The sequence below is a fragment of the Mirounga leonina genome, unplaced genomic scaffold (assembly GCF_011800145.1).
Source record: "Mirounga leonina isolate KUSES-001 unplaced genomic scaffold, KU_Mleo_1.0 Mir_53, whole genome shotgun sequence".
Taxonomy (NCBI): domain Eukaryota; kingdom Metazoa; phylum Chordata; class Mammalia; order Carnivora; family Phocidae; genus Mirounga; species Mirounga leonina.
In genome coordinates this window covers 104,039,289-104,053,480 of record NW_023270807.1, presented here as the reverse complement: position 1 = coordinate 104,053,480, position 14,192 = coordinate 104,039,289, and the positions used below count along the sequence as shown (strand labels likewise).

Sequence of the window (14,192 nt, the reverse complement as noted above, 5' to 3'; positions counted from 1 at the left end):
AAGAAGACCTCAATGGATGAGTTCTAAAAAGAAGGCCAATCCAACCACATCCATGGCTCCATGGGGTCCTGCCTCCATGGCTCCATACAGAGCACAGCCAGGTATAACCATTTCAGTCCTTGGCAATGGTGAGGCTTACAAAATACCTAAACCTGGGCTGCTCTGGTCCTAACATTCTGCTTGGAGTTTTGAACGAGCTGAACATTCAAAGTGGCAAAATATCTGTTAGTGTGTGAAGTCGATTAAAATCGTAAGTGAGGATGTGATTAAGCTATATGGGTGTAAACTTCTGAACATACACATTTCTACATCTTCTGCTGTCTTAAGATCTAAGAAGTGTCTTTGGTGAGTGCCAGAGGGGAGGTACCTGCTGGTTTTCTCAGATTAAGAATTAATTACATCAAAGCTGAAGAACACATTTAAAAAGTAGAGTAGCATGGAAGCATTCTGTAAGAACATACTCCATAGCCGTAAAATTCCACTAGTTGGACGCAGTGAGGTAGTTATAACTAGTAACTTTGCCGTGGTACACGTTGCAGAGGTGGGGTCTAGACTCAGGAGGTCTGGCCCTAAACTGATGCTTGCAACCATGATGCCAAATTACCTCACCACACCTTGTTCAAACGATATTGAGCTGGAGCTGAAAAGTTTAACGGGACTTTCACAGATGCCATAGGTACAACCAGGAATTAAATATTTGGCAATTTGGGGCAATTGGTTCCCATTAGTAACAAAATGGTAAGTTTCAGCGATTGAAAAACTATATGCAGTCATTTTGGATTTGATCTTTATGCCTCTGTGGTTGGTAACACTTAGATGATGCCAAAACAACCGTTTATTTATATTATATCATATTATTGTGTTTATTTTTGAGGGCATCCCGGCTGGGACGTGTGGTAAGAAAAATGCGGAATGAGTTTTTCATCTTTCTACTGTGTGTTTGGCATAAGGGGAGACACAACTCTGAAATGTGTGAATGATCCACACAAAACAAAACAGGCACCAAATGTCATCTATGACTTTGGATTATTCTAAGTGTTTGGTAATGCGTTCATCCTTCAAATGCTAACTTAAACGCTACTCAAGAGAAAACGACAATGAAAATAAGCTCATCTTCACTATCAGTAGCTACAACCCTAAAGTACCTAAAGAGCCGTTTCCCTAAATCTGGATGAGATTTGCCAGGTTGTTAACAGGACAGGGTTGATGTCCAGAGCAAATCAGCATCTGTGTGGTAAAAGGCACCAAGACCACACTGGGGAACAAAACGAAAAAGACACAAATTTACTCAAATTGTAGGGTGGGGACATCTGAGAATGATCTAACACAGGCACATACACACCAACAAAGACTCAATTTCTGTGGGTTTTGTGGCCAAGCAAGAGAATAGTTCTGTCCTGACAAACTTGAAATAAGCGAATAGCACATCTTTTATGGAATCCTGGCAAGTATTTCTATGCCTGTGCATTTCGGGGAGGTGGATATCCGAGGTACGCGATGCACTTGCTATCAGAGCATGTAAAATGACCGAAATAGGTGGATATTAAAAAGTAACCATCCGGTACTCGTGCAAGAAACACTTCAGAGGTGGAGAAAATGGTCCCAGAGCTTCTATCCGGAGGCTGCTTTCCTTAGCAAAGCGCCTTCGCATTTATGAATTCCCTGGCTCTTACAACGGGGACCCCAGCCTGCACGTGGGGCAGCTGAGATCAGAGGGCTTAGGTGACATGCCCAGTGTCACCTGGGGATGCGAGTGGCCGAGCCACCAAGCAGGAACAAGAACCAGGTCCCGATTGTGTCTCCACACGGTGTCTCTGGCTAGTAACACTGTATATCAACGAATTCATTATTTATTACTATGATTCATCTCTTCTGCCAAGTTTCGGTGTTACCATTACCCCTCACCTACGAAGTGCCTTGTGAAGCCTGCCTCGCAAAACAGATCTGTCTCCACGACGAAACGGAGGTGTGGACAAGTGTCTTGCCCAATGTCACGTGGCAAAGAGCAGAGTGGGAACTCAAGCCATGTGGCTTTAATCCCACAGCCCCCGCTCTTCCCATTCCCCGCGTGTGCCGTTCTGGCGTATTCCAGACCACTCAGCCCAAGTGTCTAACCGTGCCGTGGAGCTCCGTCTTGAGGTGCAGAGGCCAACACAAGCTGCTCCATCTAAAGCCTCGTCACGAAAAAAGGACACCCAGCTGCTCTGCGGATCTGCGGCTGAGCAGACACTCCTCACAGGGAGCTTACTCCAAACTCCTTCGAGAGCTCGCTCCTTCTGTTCGCAGTTACCAGTGGGCTTCACTCTCCTCCTTAAAAATGGCTATAATTTCATTGTAAAGAGTAGGAGGCCAAAACCCCCACTTGTCAATGAGAACATGGCACAAAAGATGACTTTTTAAAAAAATAAACTGAGACACAGCAGTGCCTGGAGGTGAGTAATAGCTGAAGGCAATTGGTAAAGTTCTAGAACCAGTTTTCTGCAGCTCAAGCTGCCATTAATTGTGTATGTGCTGCAACTTAATTTTGAAATGCAGTCATTCTTTTATAAAATGGGCATAATTAAGGCAAGTGGACATGGAGGTGTCCTTCTCCAGCCGAAACTCACTGGTGGGTCTGCTGGCTCCTGGTAACTTACATACATGCCTCACCCCATCAATACAAACAGCCCTGCAAAGCACAGAGTTTCATTAATCCCACGTTGCAAACCAGAAAACTGAGGTTCAAAGAGGTTAGTGACCTAGCCAAGGTGACACAAGGTGTCAGAGACAGACTTCAAGCTAAATGTGCCTGATCCCAAGTATCTTATGCCTTTCCTCTGACAGATGCTTCACCCCCAGATATGTCTGGGCTACCAGACACGCAAATAGCCACCCCATATTGTGACCCACATGTGGGACTTCTGATGAGGGGCCATCGGTGACCAGGACAGCAGGGGAGGCCACCTGCTTCCAGAACAGCTATATCCTTTCTTGCAGAAACCCCGTTCTAGAAAGAGTGGCCAGGTCTACAGGTCTAGGGGTGGCAGAAGAGGGAAGGAGTAAGGACCAGGCAGTGTCTCCTCAGAGAACCCACCACAGGCGGCTACATGGAGAAACAGAAATGAACTTAACTTCGATTACAACGTAAAGGCTTTGTGGTCTATTCTGCATTTTACCCCCTTAAAGTAAATGTTTCTGATTTCCAAATGACCCATTAGCAGGCTGGAAACTGCCGAAAGCCTGAAGAATGGTTTCTAAATTACAGTTGAGAAAGAGAATCTAGAGAGAGAGGCTCTGACCCCTTTTTAATGAATCTCCTTCATTTCTTCCTCAGCAAAACTCTCCTCAGAGCCACCAGTGGTCAGCAAAGCTGACCGACCAGAATTCACTGCCCTCGTCTGTCTCTCCTGTTCTCCCCAAAAGGAGGAGGCATGAGATCACGAAGCCAGCCACAGAAAACCTACCCAGAGTGTGATCTGTTCCGGCATGAATGCACTGGATTCATCACCAGTGGGCTAACTAAGGAGGTGATGGAGAAATACCAAGAAAACTAGGTCCTTGCAAACAGACTTTCAGATCCAAGCCTCAGCCAGCCTGCCCTGCCACGTCAAAAGGAAAGTGCCAGAGTTATTCATGGATGCCAGACCCCAATCTGCCTCGTCCAGCTGATCCGTCTGGCCAGCGCATATGGGAGCAGGATGGTTGGCACAGATCTCAAAGTATCAGTGTGTGCAGACATGTTCTAACATCATTGGCTAATGCTTCGTTGTTCTGTCGTTAAAAACCTACTTAAAATGTGTGGAGTGACATCCCATTAGATTAGAAGAGTATGAAGTTGAGTCTTTCCAAGTACCAAGTGTAAGAATAATTAAAATAAAATAAAAGCAATTATTCCCTATTAGGGAAGTTTATCGCTAAGACAGGGGATACCCAGGGCTCCTTTACTAAACTGAGATCATGTTTTCTTTCCTACATCATATCCACACACGTATTGTGCATATAATCTTTGTGCATACTTTTTAAAAAAAATTTTTTTTTAAAGATTTTTATTTATTTGACAGAGAGAGAGAGAGAGACAGCGAGAGAGGGAATACAAGCAGGGGGAGTGAGAGAGGGAGAAGCAGGCTTCCCGCCGAGCAGGGAGCCCGATGTGGGGCTCGACCCCAGGACCCTGGGATCATGACCTGAGCCGAAGGCAGACGCTTAACGACTGAGCCACCCAGGCGCCCCCAATCTTTGTGCATACTTAATCCCAACATAACAGAATGGTCATATTAGTGCAAAAAGAGACTTTAGGAAGTGCAGGGCACAAAATTCTCATTCTAAACTTTAAAAAACTGAAGCTCAGAGGTCTCCCATTTGCCCAAGGGCACACAGAGATTGGGAATCTAGATGACATTCTGAGCTCTTGTCCTACAAAACACTGTATGTCGTAGAATGTCCTGTCCTCATTTAATTCAAATATCTCAGATATTATATCCTGGAAAATTATGCCATTTGGCATGAATGATTCAAATATAACATAGACATTTGAATGATCCAAAGATAAGAGACTTCTGGACCATCACAGACTAAGCTGTTTCCGTAGGTGGTGAAGTCCAAACTCCTGTGAACCAGTAGAAGGGTGTAGACATGGGATGTGGCAGAACCCTCCCAGTGAGCTCGTCTACGGGAGAAGCCGTTGAGCATACCGGTTAAAGGGTGGGCTCCGGAACGGACTCAGCAGGCTTGCATCTCTGATTCTGCTTTTCATAGGGTGGGCAATTCTTGGGCTGCTGTGAGTTTCCACAACTGTAAAATGGGGATTAATACCCACCAGCGAGGCTAACTGTAGGGACTAAGTGAGGTGCTGTGTGCAAAGTGTATATCACAGAGGAGGCAGGAAGGATATGGATTCTTCCTTCTGTCACCCATGTTCTTAGGGAACCCTGGCGACAGAGGGCAGAGCACAGACGCTCATCCACTCTTAGGTTATAGGAGCGAGGCTGAAGGCTTCATTCCCTCTGCCTGGCATGCTGTTCCCTCTCTTGTCTACCTTGAGACGGCTTAATCAGCCATCGGAGACATTCTACTCGACAGCTCCCTCCTCTGTGAGGCCTTCTCAAGTGGCTAGGGCACAGCCACCCGCCTCCCTTGGTCCATACGCCTGGGAGAGCTCAGCTCCCATCAGCATCTTCTCCCTCCTATCCTTGACTCTGAGCTCCTTTGTGACAGACCAAGCCCCTCACCTTCCTCATGGATCAGGGCATCAGTGATTCTACCGGCCACACACTCTGGCCATTATGGAGTCAGAATCCTTCTCTTCTCCACCCCACCGCAACAACCAGCCTACCCACCTCCTTCCTCCTTACTTCTCAGCATTCTCTCTCTGGGCCTTTCCTATTGGCAGGAGAGAATTCCCACAAGTAACTGGGAATCAGTGTGTGTGTGTATTTTTTTTTTTTTTAATAGGCTTCACACCCATCGTGGAGCCCAACACAGGGCTTGAACTCATGACCCTGAGTACATCTATATTTTTTAAAAAAATTCACATGGTATGCCCTTGTTGAGCTAAAAGGAAAACAAAGGATTTCTGCTAACAACTCACATAGGACCTGATAAGCCTTCACTTTGACGCCTGAAGCTTTGAACTTGGGTGGGGGCAGGGGGAGAGAAGACCGAAAGAGGAAAAGGGCAAGTTATCAAAGGCACCACTCTATAACCTCAAGACAGACCGCATGCCTGCAGGATGGAAAAGCAGACTGGAGGCTCCAGGGAAGCCGAGGCTAGGTATGTCTCTGCTGTTAATGGAGCCCTGCTCCTCGGCGAAGGGTGGAGGGAATGGAAGTGAAAGATACTGAGTGCCATCCTGCAAGTCTAATCGTCTACGTGCCACATCTCCAATCACCGAGACCCTCTGGAATAAGAAACAGCCCCCTGATACTTGTTCCCATGGCAGTGAAATCATCTCAGCTGCATGGAGGCTCTAGGCTCAGGGCAGATGCTAAATGCGAATGAATCTTACACGGGAGCTTGCTTTAGGTAGCTCTCTTTCTAGCTTACAGGTTAAGAGGGTTGACTTTGGGTTGCCAAGAACAGACACTGTACGATTAATGAGGGGCAGGTCCCAGGATGTACTGGCCTTGGTTTTAATTTGGCACATTGAAACGGTCACTAGTACGATGTATTCTCTCCTCCTCTAGGAGGCTGGAGCAAAAACTATTAATATTAGTAAACTTGAACCCATCAGATAACAAGTTTTTAAGAATTTTTTTAAAAGTTAGGGATGCCTGGGTGGCTTAGTCGGTTAAGTGTCTGCCTCTGGCTCAGGTCATGATCCCAGAGTCCTGGGATCGAGTTCTGCTTCAGGCTCCCTGCTCAGCAGGAAGTCTGCTTCTCCCTCCCCCTGCTTGTGCTCTCTCTCTCTCTCTCAGACAAATAAATAAAATCTTAAAAAAATAATTTTAAATTAACTTTAAAAGACTTTTAATATTTTTTATAGGCATGCCACCTTCATGCATAAGGTATACTCTAGAAACCCAGGACAGTGATTAAATTTCAATTTTAGAGAACTAGAAAAAGTTGGTGTTTAAAGATATCCTGTTGTAGGGGCGCCTGGGTGGCTCAATTGGTTAATCGTCTGCCTTTGGCTCAGGTCATGATCCCAGGGTCCTGGGATCGAGCCCCGCATCAGGCTCCCTGCTCAGTAAGGAGTCTGGTTCTCTCTCTGTGTCTCCCTCTGCCCCTCCCCACTGCTCGTTCTCTCTCAAATAAATAAGTAAATAAATAAAATCTAAAAAAAAAAAAAGAAATCCTATTGTAATCTTTTTCATAAGGCAAAGGAACCTTTTGAAAAGTGAACAATCATCCTTTTTTTAAATTTCAATTTTCATATATCCAGTTTGCTTAAAGCAAATTCAATCTGGTGTCCTCAGCTGTCATCACAACTGAATTGGAGAGACTATATGGCCACCCAGCTAAGCAGAGGCTTTTCTTCTTTCTTTCTTTCTTTCTTTCTTTCTTTCTTTCTTTCTTTCTTTCTCTCTCTCTCTCTCTCTCTCTCTCTCTTTCTTTCATAGCTGCAGAAACGAATTTGCAAACTGAATTACTGGCAAAGAATTGACATGACTTAGTCAAGGAAATGACAAGCCACTCACTTTTCTTGGATGCCAGAAGATGCAACCCCAGGAAAGAGGACCACTGGAGTTTCTCAGGACAGCGAGGCCTGAAGGAGCAAGGCCCCAGGGCCGGAGGGACAGGTGGCAGGAAAACTACGTCCGGGGACCCAGCCCAGCATGTCCACGGGCTGCCCCCCAGAGTGGACTCAGCTATGCTTGCATCAGATCCTTCCTTTCTATGTATATGCTTTATCTCCTTATCTAGAATAAAGAGTTAAAATCAGGAATTTGCTGTTTAAAAGAACCACCAGAAGGTTAAGTGAGTGAAATTAAAAGGAAAAAAAAAGGGGGGGAGAGAAACTATTACCCTTCATGCGCGGTTGGAAGGGCGAAACCAGGAAACGCGTTGACGCCTGTTTGATAAGTTATCCAAGTTGCATGCGTTTGTCTTCATACCCCAGTCTCTCTCTCATGTGCATGTAAGATAACTAAGATCAGCACCGGGGGGGGGGGGGGGGACTGGGTGGCTCAGTTGGTTAGGCTTCTGACTCTTGGTTTCAGCTCAGGTCACGATCTCCTGGTCGTGAGACCGAGCCCTGCATCCGGCGCTCAGTGTGGAGTCGGCCTGAGGTTCTTTCTCCCTCCCCCTCTGCCCCTCCCAGCTTGTGCACGCGCTCGCTCTCTAAAATAAAGAAATAAAATCTTAAACAACAACAACAAACCAAGACGGGCACTAGGGCTCCACATCCACGCAAGGAGCACAATGTAGCAGCAGTAAATGCAACAAGTGGGGTCATCTTTACACCTAAACCTTAGCGTGGAGAGGACTTGGACCAGCCCCTCCATAGCAAACAGCTGTCAGCCTGGGCTTTCACCGGGGCCCCCTGGGCACCCTGAGTGGTGACTCTGACATCAGGGAGAAACACTATACTTGAATTGCATGTCTTTTTATTTTTTTAAACAGAGTAATGGTTTTCAGGAAGGCACAGTGTCTTATTTAACAAGCTCACAGAGAACTCCAAACATGACCCAAGTGAATGAACCACCAGTAGATACTCTTCTTCTACAAACAGCACAGTTTCAGGCACATCTATCTTGGGCAAATGTGAAAGCACAGAATAGAATGGGATATGGCTTTAAAAAAAAAAAAATACGGACTGCGACTGCTTTCTATAGTCATAGTTCTCAGAAGCATTGACCAGGACTTGGGGTAAGAGAATCTCTTCGTCTGCACTGTTTGAGAGCGGATGTGTAACCGTGTCTGTTTCCCACACAGAATTCCCTCATGTGCCCATGAGGTGATGTGGCATGGAACATTCCAGAACACATCTCATAACTCGCTTGGCCTATGGCCCTTGCATTCCATCCGGCGGTCCAGAGTCCTGTGCCTTTTCACAGAAGACCTGCGACATCAGAGAAGGAGACTTCTCAGATGTTACCGGACCCCCAAATTGCAAATCCCCTGATAGTATGCGATTTCCCCCCAAAACAGGTATGTAACAATGAGTAGAAAAAGGCCAGGTGGGGACCTGGATGGCAGGTGTTACCTGGGCCACAGCTCACCTGCAAAGTGACACGTTGCTGCCCGCTTGCCATGCAGTGAAGGTTAATTCCCATCTGTGCCTTGGCAGAATTATAGATTATTACATGCCGTGAGTCGGCTTGGACTAGCTGACATCATACAGGTTAGAGCCAGGAACGCTAAGGGATGCAAGCATTAGTTCATAATTAGTTTCCTAGTTCCAAGCTGTGAGCGTCCAACGTGTCGGACACACGAATGCAGGGCAGCTGGGGCAGAAGTCGGTCTGCCCAGTCCCTTGTGGGACCCTGCCTGCTCCTACCTCACAGGCCCTGGCATACAGATTGGAAGCCACTGATCTAACATATACAACTTCTGTTTGGAAAGACTTGTTCTACAGCGGTTTTAAGCAGTCTCAATGCATGCGGTCCAGTGAGAGGCCACTCCCATGGCAGCCTCTGTCTGAGCCACGCAGAAACTCCTGGGGATTCCCAACAATGAAACTCTCTGCTTAGGAAACCAGGAGCTATTTTCTTCATCGATGCCTCATGCTTCTCATTCAGCATCGTATTTTGGAAAATTGAATCCCTCTCTGAAATTATAATGTGTACAAAAGGGAAGCTTGATCCACTTTATAAATAATAATTCCAGAGGAAGTTACCTCTTGTGTCTGGTGTCGGGTGTTCTAAAAATGTCAGGAACACAAGGTGATTCTAAATAGTTTCTTGTTTAAGTCTCTCCCTCTCCCCCCCCCCCCCATCATATATACACTGAGAAACAGGGCCCAAAAAAACCCTCTCAGCTGTTTGTACATTTATCATTTTTATAGGCTTGATAAGTTAGCTGTTAAAGTAAACAAACTCCTTGGGGTCCAGCAGAAGGATGGGCCAGCAGAGTCTACACCCAAGGCTAGGAAGCAGGGTTAATCTGGATTGAAGGCAAGGACAGGGCTACGTATTCTTGGCATACGTGGCTTGGCTGGGAGACAGGGAAAGTTAAGGAAACAAAATTCCAACAGGTCCCAGGAGAACTTGAGCGATTTATGATAGAGTATTACACCACAAGAAAAATATATCCATTTTGAGACACGGACAATTGATTAAAAGCTTGCAATTCAGTTGTCTTTTCAAAAAAATTTTTTTAAGTAACCTCTATGCCCAACATGGGGCTCGAACTCATGACCCCAACATCAAAAGTCGCATGCTGTACAGACTGGGCCAGCCAGGGGCCCCTCAGGTGTCTTTTTATATCTTCAAAAGAAACTGCTCTTTACTTTTCCAACCACCTGCCACTAAACACAATCAAAAGCCTGTGTCCTCTCTGGCTATTTCAAAGAAAATACTCCTGCCTCTTCGGACAACCTTGCTCTTAACTCTTTATCCTTTTCCTTAAATGACTGCTTAAGCTTAGCCAGCCTTGGCAAATCCTGGCAAGGGGCCCACAGTGGGACTGCAGACCTATCACTGCAGTGTGGCAGGGTGGGGGTGGGGTGGGGGGGGTGGGGCGGGAATGAGGACCTCACTCCCATTCCTGACCTTCAAGCAGGCGTCATGAAGCTCACCTCACAGATGAGCACACCTGCTCCTGGAGCCTAAATCCCCCTCTCAGCTCGGCCTGCTCCTGCAACATAGGGCCTATGTTTGAACCCCAAGTCTGTCCTCGTTTTGTTGATGTTTCCTCCATTCATAACCATGGTTCAGGGACGTTCTAAGTATGGACAATAGATACTTGACTACAACCAAAGGAGCTGAAGAAATCGTATGTCTCTTCATTTATTTCTTATGTAGGAAAAAGAAATGAAAACTCAAGCTATAATTTAGATGTGGTAGTATGTTAGGATTTATCTTAAAAAAAATTTTATATCAGGGTGCCCTGGGTGGCTCAGTTGGTTGAGCGGTTGACTCTTGATTTTCACTCAGGTCATGATCTCAGGGTCATGCGACTGAGCAGCGTGGCAGGCTCTGCGCTGGGTGTGGGGTCTGCTTGGGATTCTCTCTCCCAATCTCTCTTTAAAAAAAAATTATGTCAATCCTCAATTACATTTCAAAGTAATCATTTAAAAATTCTCTCTGTAGAGGGGCCCTTAGCTGGCTCAGTCGGTAGAGCATACAACTCTTGATCTTGGGGTTGTGAGTTTGAGCCTCATGTTGGGCATAGAGATTACTTAAAAGAATTGTAAAAAAAAAAAAAAAAATCTCAGTGGACATACAGTGCTTCAGTTGGGCTTTAGTCCACTGACGTAACTCTGATATTTCTTAAACTGCCTAGGCCATTTTTACAGTTAAGTAACTAAACATATGGTGTGGGGGATATAAAAATGAAAAAAGGTATTCTGGCATACCTCACTCTATTCCTCTTCAAAGATACTGCGCTCTGCACAGAATGAAGGTCTGCGGCAACCCCGCGTCAAGAAATTCTATTGGCGCAAATTTTCCAGCAGCAGTTGCTCACTCCATGTCTCTGCGTCGTATTTAAGGTAATCCTCACAATATTTCAAATTTTTTCATTATTATTATATTTGTTATTGTGACCTATGATCAGTGATTATGACTTGCTGAGAGCTCGGAGAACGGTTAGCATTTTTTAGCAATAAAGTATTTTTAAATTAAGGTATATACACTGTTTTTTTTTTAAACAGAATGCTATTTGGCACACTTCATACACTACAATAGAGGGTAAACATAACTTTTATACGCACTGGGAGACAAAAACCTGAACTTGACTCACTTTATTGTGATATCCGCTTTATTGTGGTGGTTTTTAACTGCAACTGTTTAAATGACCCTGTCAGTGGGGTTCGATGGATTCCAATTTTGTTTTGTTACATGTAAAAATGAAACTGTCAACTGACTCTTAACAATATCCATGCTTGGGGGCGTGCATTTCTATTAGTGAGGTAAGCTTCCTACTCTGCTCTCTCTCTCTCTTTAGAAAGGCCTTCTTGGGTCCAAGATACTTTTTCTCTTGCAAAGAAAGCAGTACATCTCTGAAGTGAAATAAAACCCATAATCCTCACTTTTTACCACTAAATTCTAACCACTCACCCTTAATCTCAAAGTCAATCTGCAGTTAGCTGAGAGAGGTGACTCAAGTCATTTCTAGGTTTAGTGACAATCATAAAGGACAAATCTGAAAACTATTTATTTTAAATAATAAGTCAAAAGGATTCAAGGTTTTTCCTACAACAGTCACTATCACTTATAGTCAATGTTTTCTTGAGTAGGAGAAATGGAGACGGAGTTAAGGGGGATTCATACATAAACATCATTCATCATATGTATTTCAGTTCAAGAAAGGTTCTGAATGAACCATGGCTCTACTGAGTGGTGCCATATTTTGGGGGCAAGGCTGACATTGGAATGATTTCTTTTGGAAACACCATAAAGAACACTGAAACATCCTAAAATAGGGCAAATCAATATATATCAGGAAACTTGAGGTAGGGTTGCCAAATATATCAAATGAAAATACACAAGAAATAGTTTTTAGTATAAGTATGTCCCCAAAATTGCATGGGGCATACTTACACTAAAAATTATTTCGTTATGTATCTGAAATTTAACTTAATTGGCCATCCTCCATTTGATTTAGCACCCTCCTTGGGAGTCAGATGCGTGGGTACCTCAGGGACATGGAGCGAACATAATAGGTTGTGTTCATTCCCACAGCAACATGGTTAATCTAGAACCGAAGATGTTTTTCAGGATGTGTCTCCTTACTACTTATTCCTGACTGTAAGAATGCTCCCTTTACAAACTCCCTCCTTTTTCTCCTCCAGAGAATTACTGTGAGCTTACCACATGCCTGGGATGTTCTAGGAGCTGGAGACAAAGAGATGAATAAAGCACAGCCTCTGTCCTCGGGCACCTGACATGCCCCAGGGAGAGAGAGAATGAAAGCGAGTGGCCAGAAGCGTGGAGTAACCGTCACGGAGGCTGGGGATGGGCACTGCTTTAGACAAGGTGCTCTTCAAAGCTTTCTCGAAATGAAGACAGAATGTATGGGAGTGTGAGGAATGGAAAAGTGAGAGGGTCTGTGTGTCTGTGACACAGAGAGAGATTAAGAGAGACAGAGTGAGCAAGAGAAAGGAAAAGAGACTAGGGAGAGGGGAGGACTGGTCGCCTGACATTCTCAAAGCAAAGCCCTCGGGAGCCACTTAGCATCAACGACAACGAGCCTTTGGGCCAGCCCCATAGAACAGCAAACCAGCATCCTCAGTAATGAAGACAGTGCCTCGTGTAAGAAATCTGCCCAACCACAGGATATTTGGGGGAAGCCCACAGTCAACACCGTTTACACACTGTGTTTAGAAGGTACACTGTGACCAGGAAAACTTCTCCCTCAGTGTCTGCTGGCAAGCCCATCCGGAGTCAGGAGGAACGTGCACCTCGGAGCAACAAGGCGATTGCTGTCTCCACGTGGGAACACAGTGGAAATAAAGTTCCCAGGGCTCTCGAATCCCTTCGCCTGTTCAAAAGGGTAAGGGCAAGTATCTGCTCTTGGGTCATGGTCCCGGTAGCACCAACCAGCACCAGGAAACTTGCCATCACTTATCAGTTGTAGTTAGTGACATTGTGCCTTTGGCTGGCACCCAACGTTCTAAGGAAGGACTTCCTTTCATATCTACAACAATAAATAAACAGATTTTTAAAAATTTAAAATATATTAAAATGTCTATCCTTAACAATCTGCCTATCTGAAAAAAAAAGTGGTTGGGTTTTTTTGTTTTTTTTTTTTTAAAGATTTTTATTTATTTATTTGACACAGAGAGAAAGACAGTGAGAGAGGGAACTCAAGCAAGGGGAGTGGGAGAGGGAGAAGCAGGCTTCCCGCTGAGCAGGGAGCCCGATGTGGGGCTCGATCCCAGGACCCTAGGACCATGACCTGAGCCGAAGGCAGACGCTTCACGACTGAGCCACCCAGGCGCCCCTCGTTTTGTTTTTAAGAGTTAAGAAAAAGGGGCATCTGGGTGGCTCAGTCGGGAAGTGCCTGCCTTCGGCTCAGGTCATGATCCCGGGGTCCTGGGATCGAGCCCCGCATTGGGCTCCCTGCTTCTCCCTCTCCCACTCCCCCTGCTTGTGTTCCTACTCTTGCTATCTCTCTCTCTGTCAAATAAATAAATAAAAATCTTAAAAAAAAAAAAAAGAATTAAGAAAGAAGCCACAGCTTACTTCCGCGGGTAAGAATGTGCACCGCTCTCTGGTACCCCGAAGGGTAAATATGCAAATTAGGTCCTACCTCTACCTTTCATTTCCATCAAGTTCCTCCCTGCAGGATAGTAATGATCATGGAAGGAACCAGGTTGAAACCGATGCCTTTTTCCTAAGATAACCCACACTTTTTTGTTTTGAATTATACACCTAAAAGAGAAGGGGACAATCTCAAATAGCACATCTTTGACAGCAATGATTCGGAACTTACACCTGACGCTTTACGTAACCATGACTACACGGAAGTACAGAAGACAGAACTAGAACCACAGAATCTCAAGTCTGAAGGGGCTTGTCATCAGACGGACACCTCCGTGGAGCCCCGACTTGTCTCCCATCCTTGAAAGTGGCCTTTGTCCAGGCAGCCTCTCCAGGGGTTTGGCCTCT

The 14,192-nt window shown here is 45.3% G+C and overlaps 1 protein-coding gene across 4 annotated transcripts in view; it reads right to left on the bottom strand.

Annotated features, from left to right (window-relative positions):
• SCAF8 (SR-related CTD associated factor 8) overlaps positions 1 to 14,192 on the bottom strand; it is a 184,640-nt gene that overhangs the window by 37,509 nt on the left and 132,939 nt on the right. The window contains exon 21 of one of the 4 annotated variants that reach the window (XR_004676625.1): positions 8,640 to 8,777. The exons of 2 other annotated variants lie outside the window; for them this stretch is intronic. The gene's annotated coding sequence lies outside the window, so the exon portion shown is untranslated. Of the gene's footprint in view, positions 1 to 8,040; positions 8,778 to 14,192 lie in introns of those variants that run through there. One more of the 4 variants, XM_034991074.1, reaches the window with a different exon arrangement.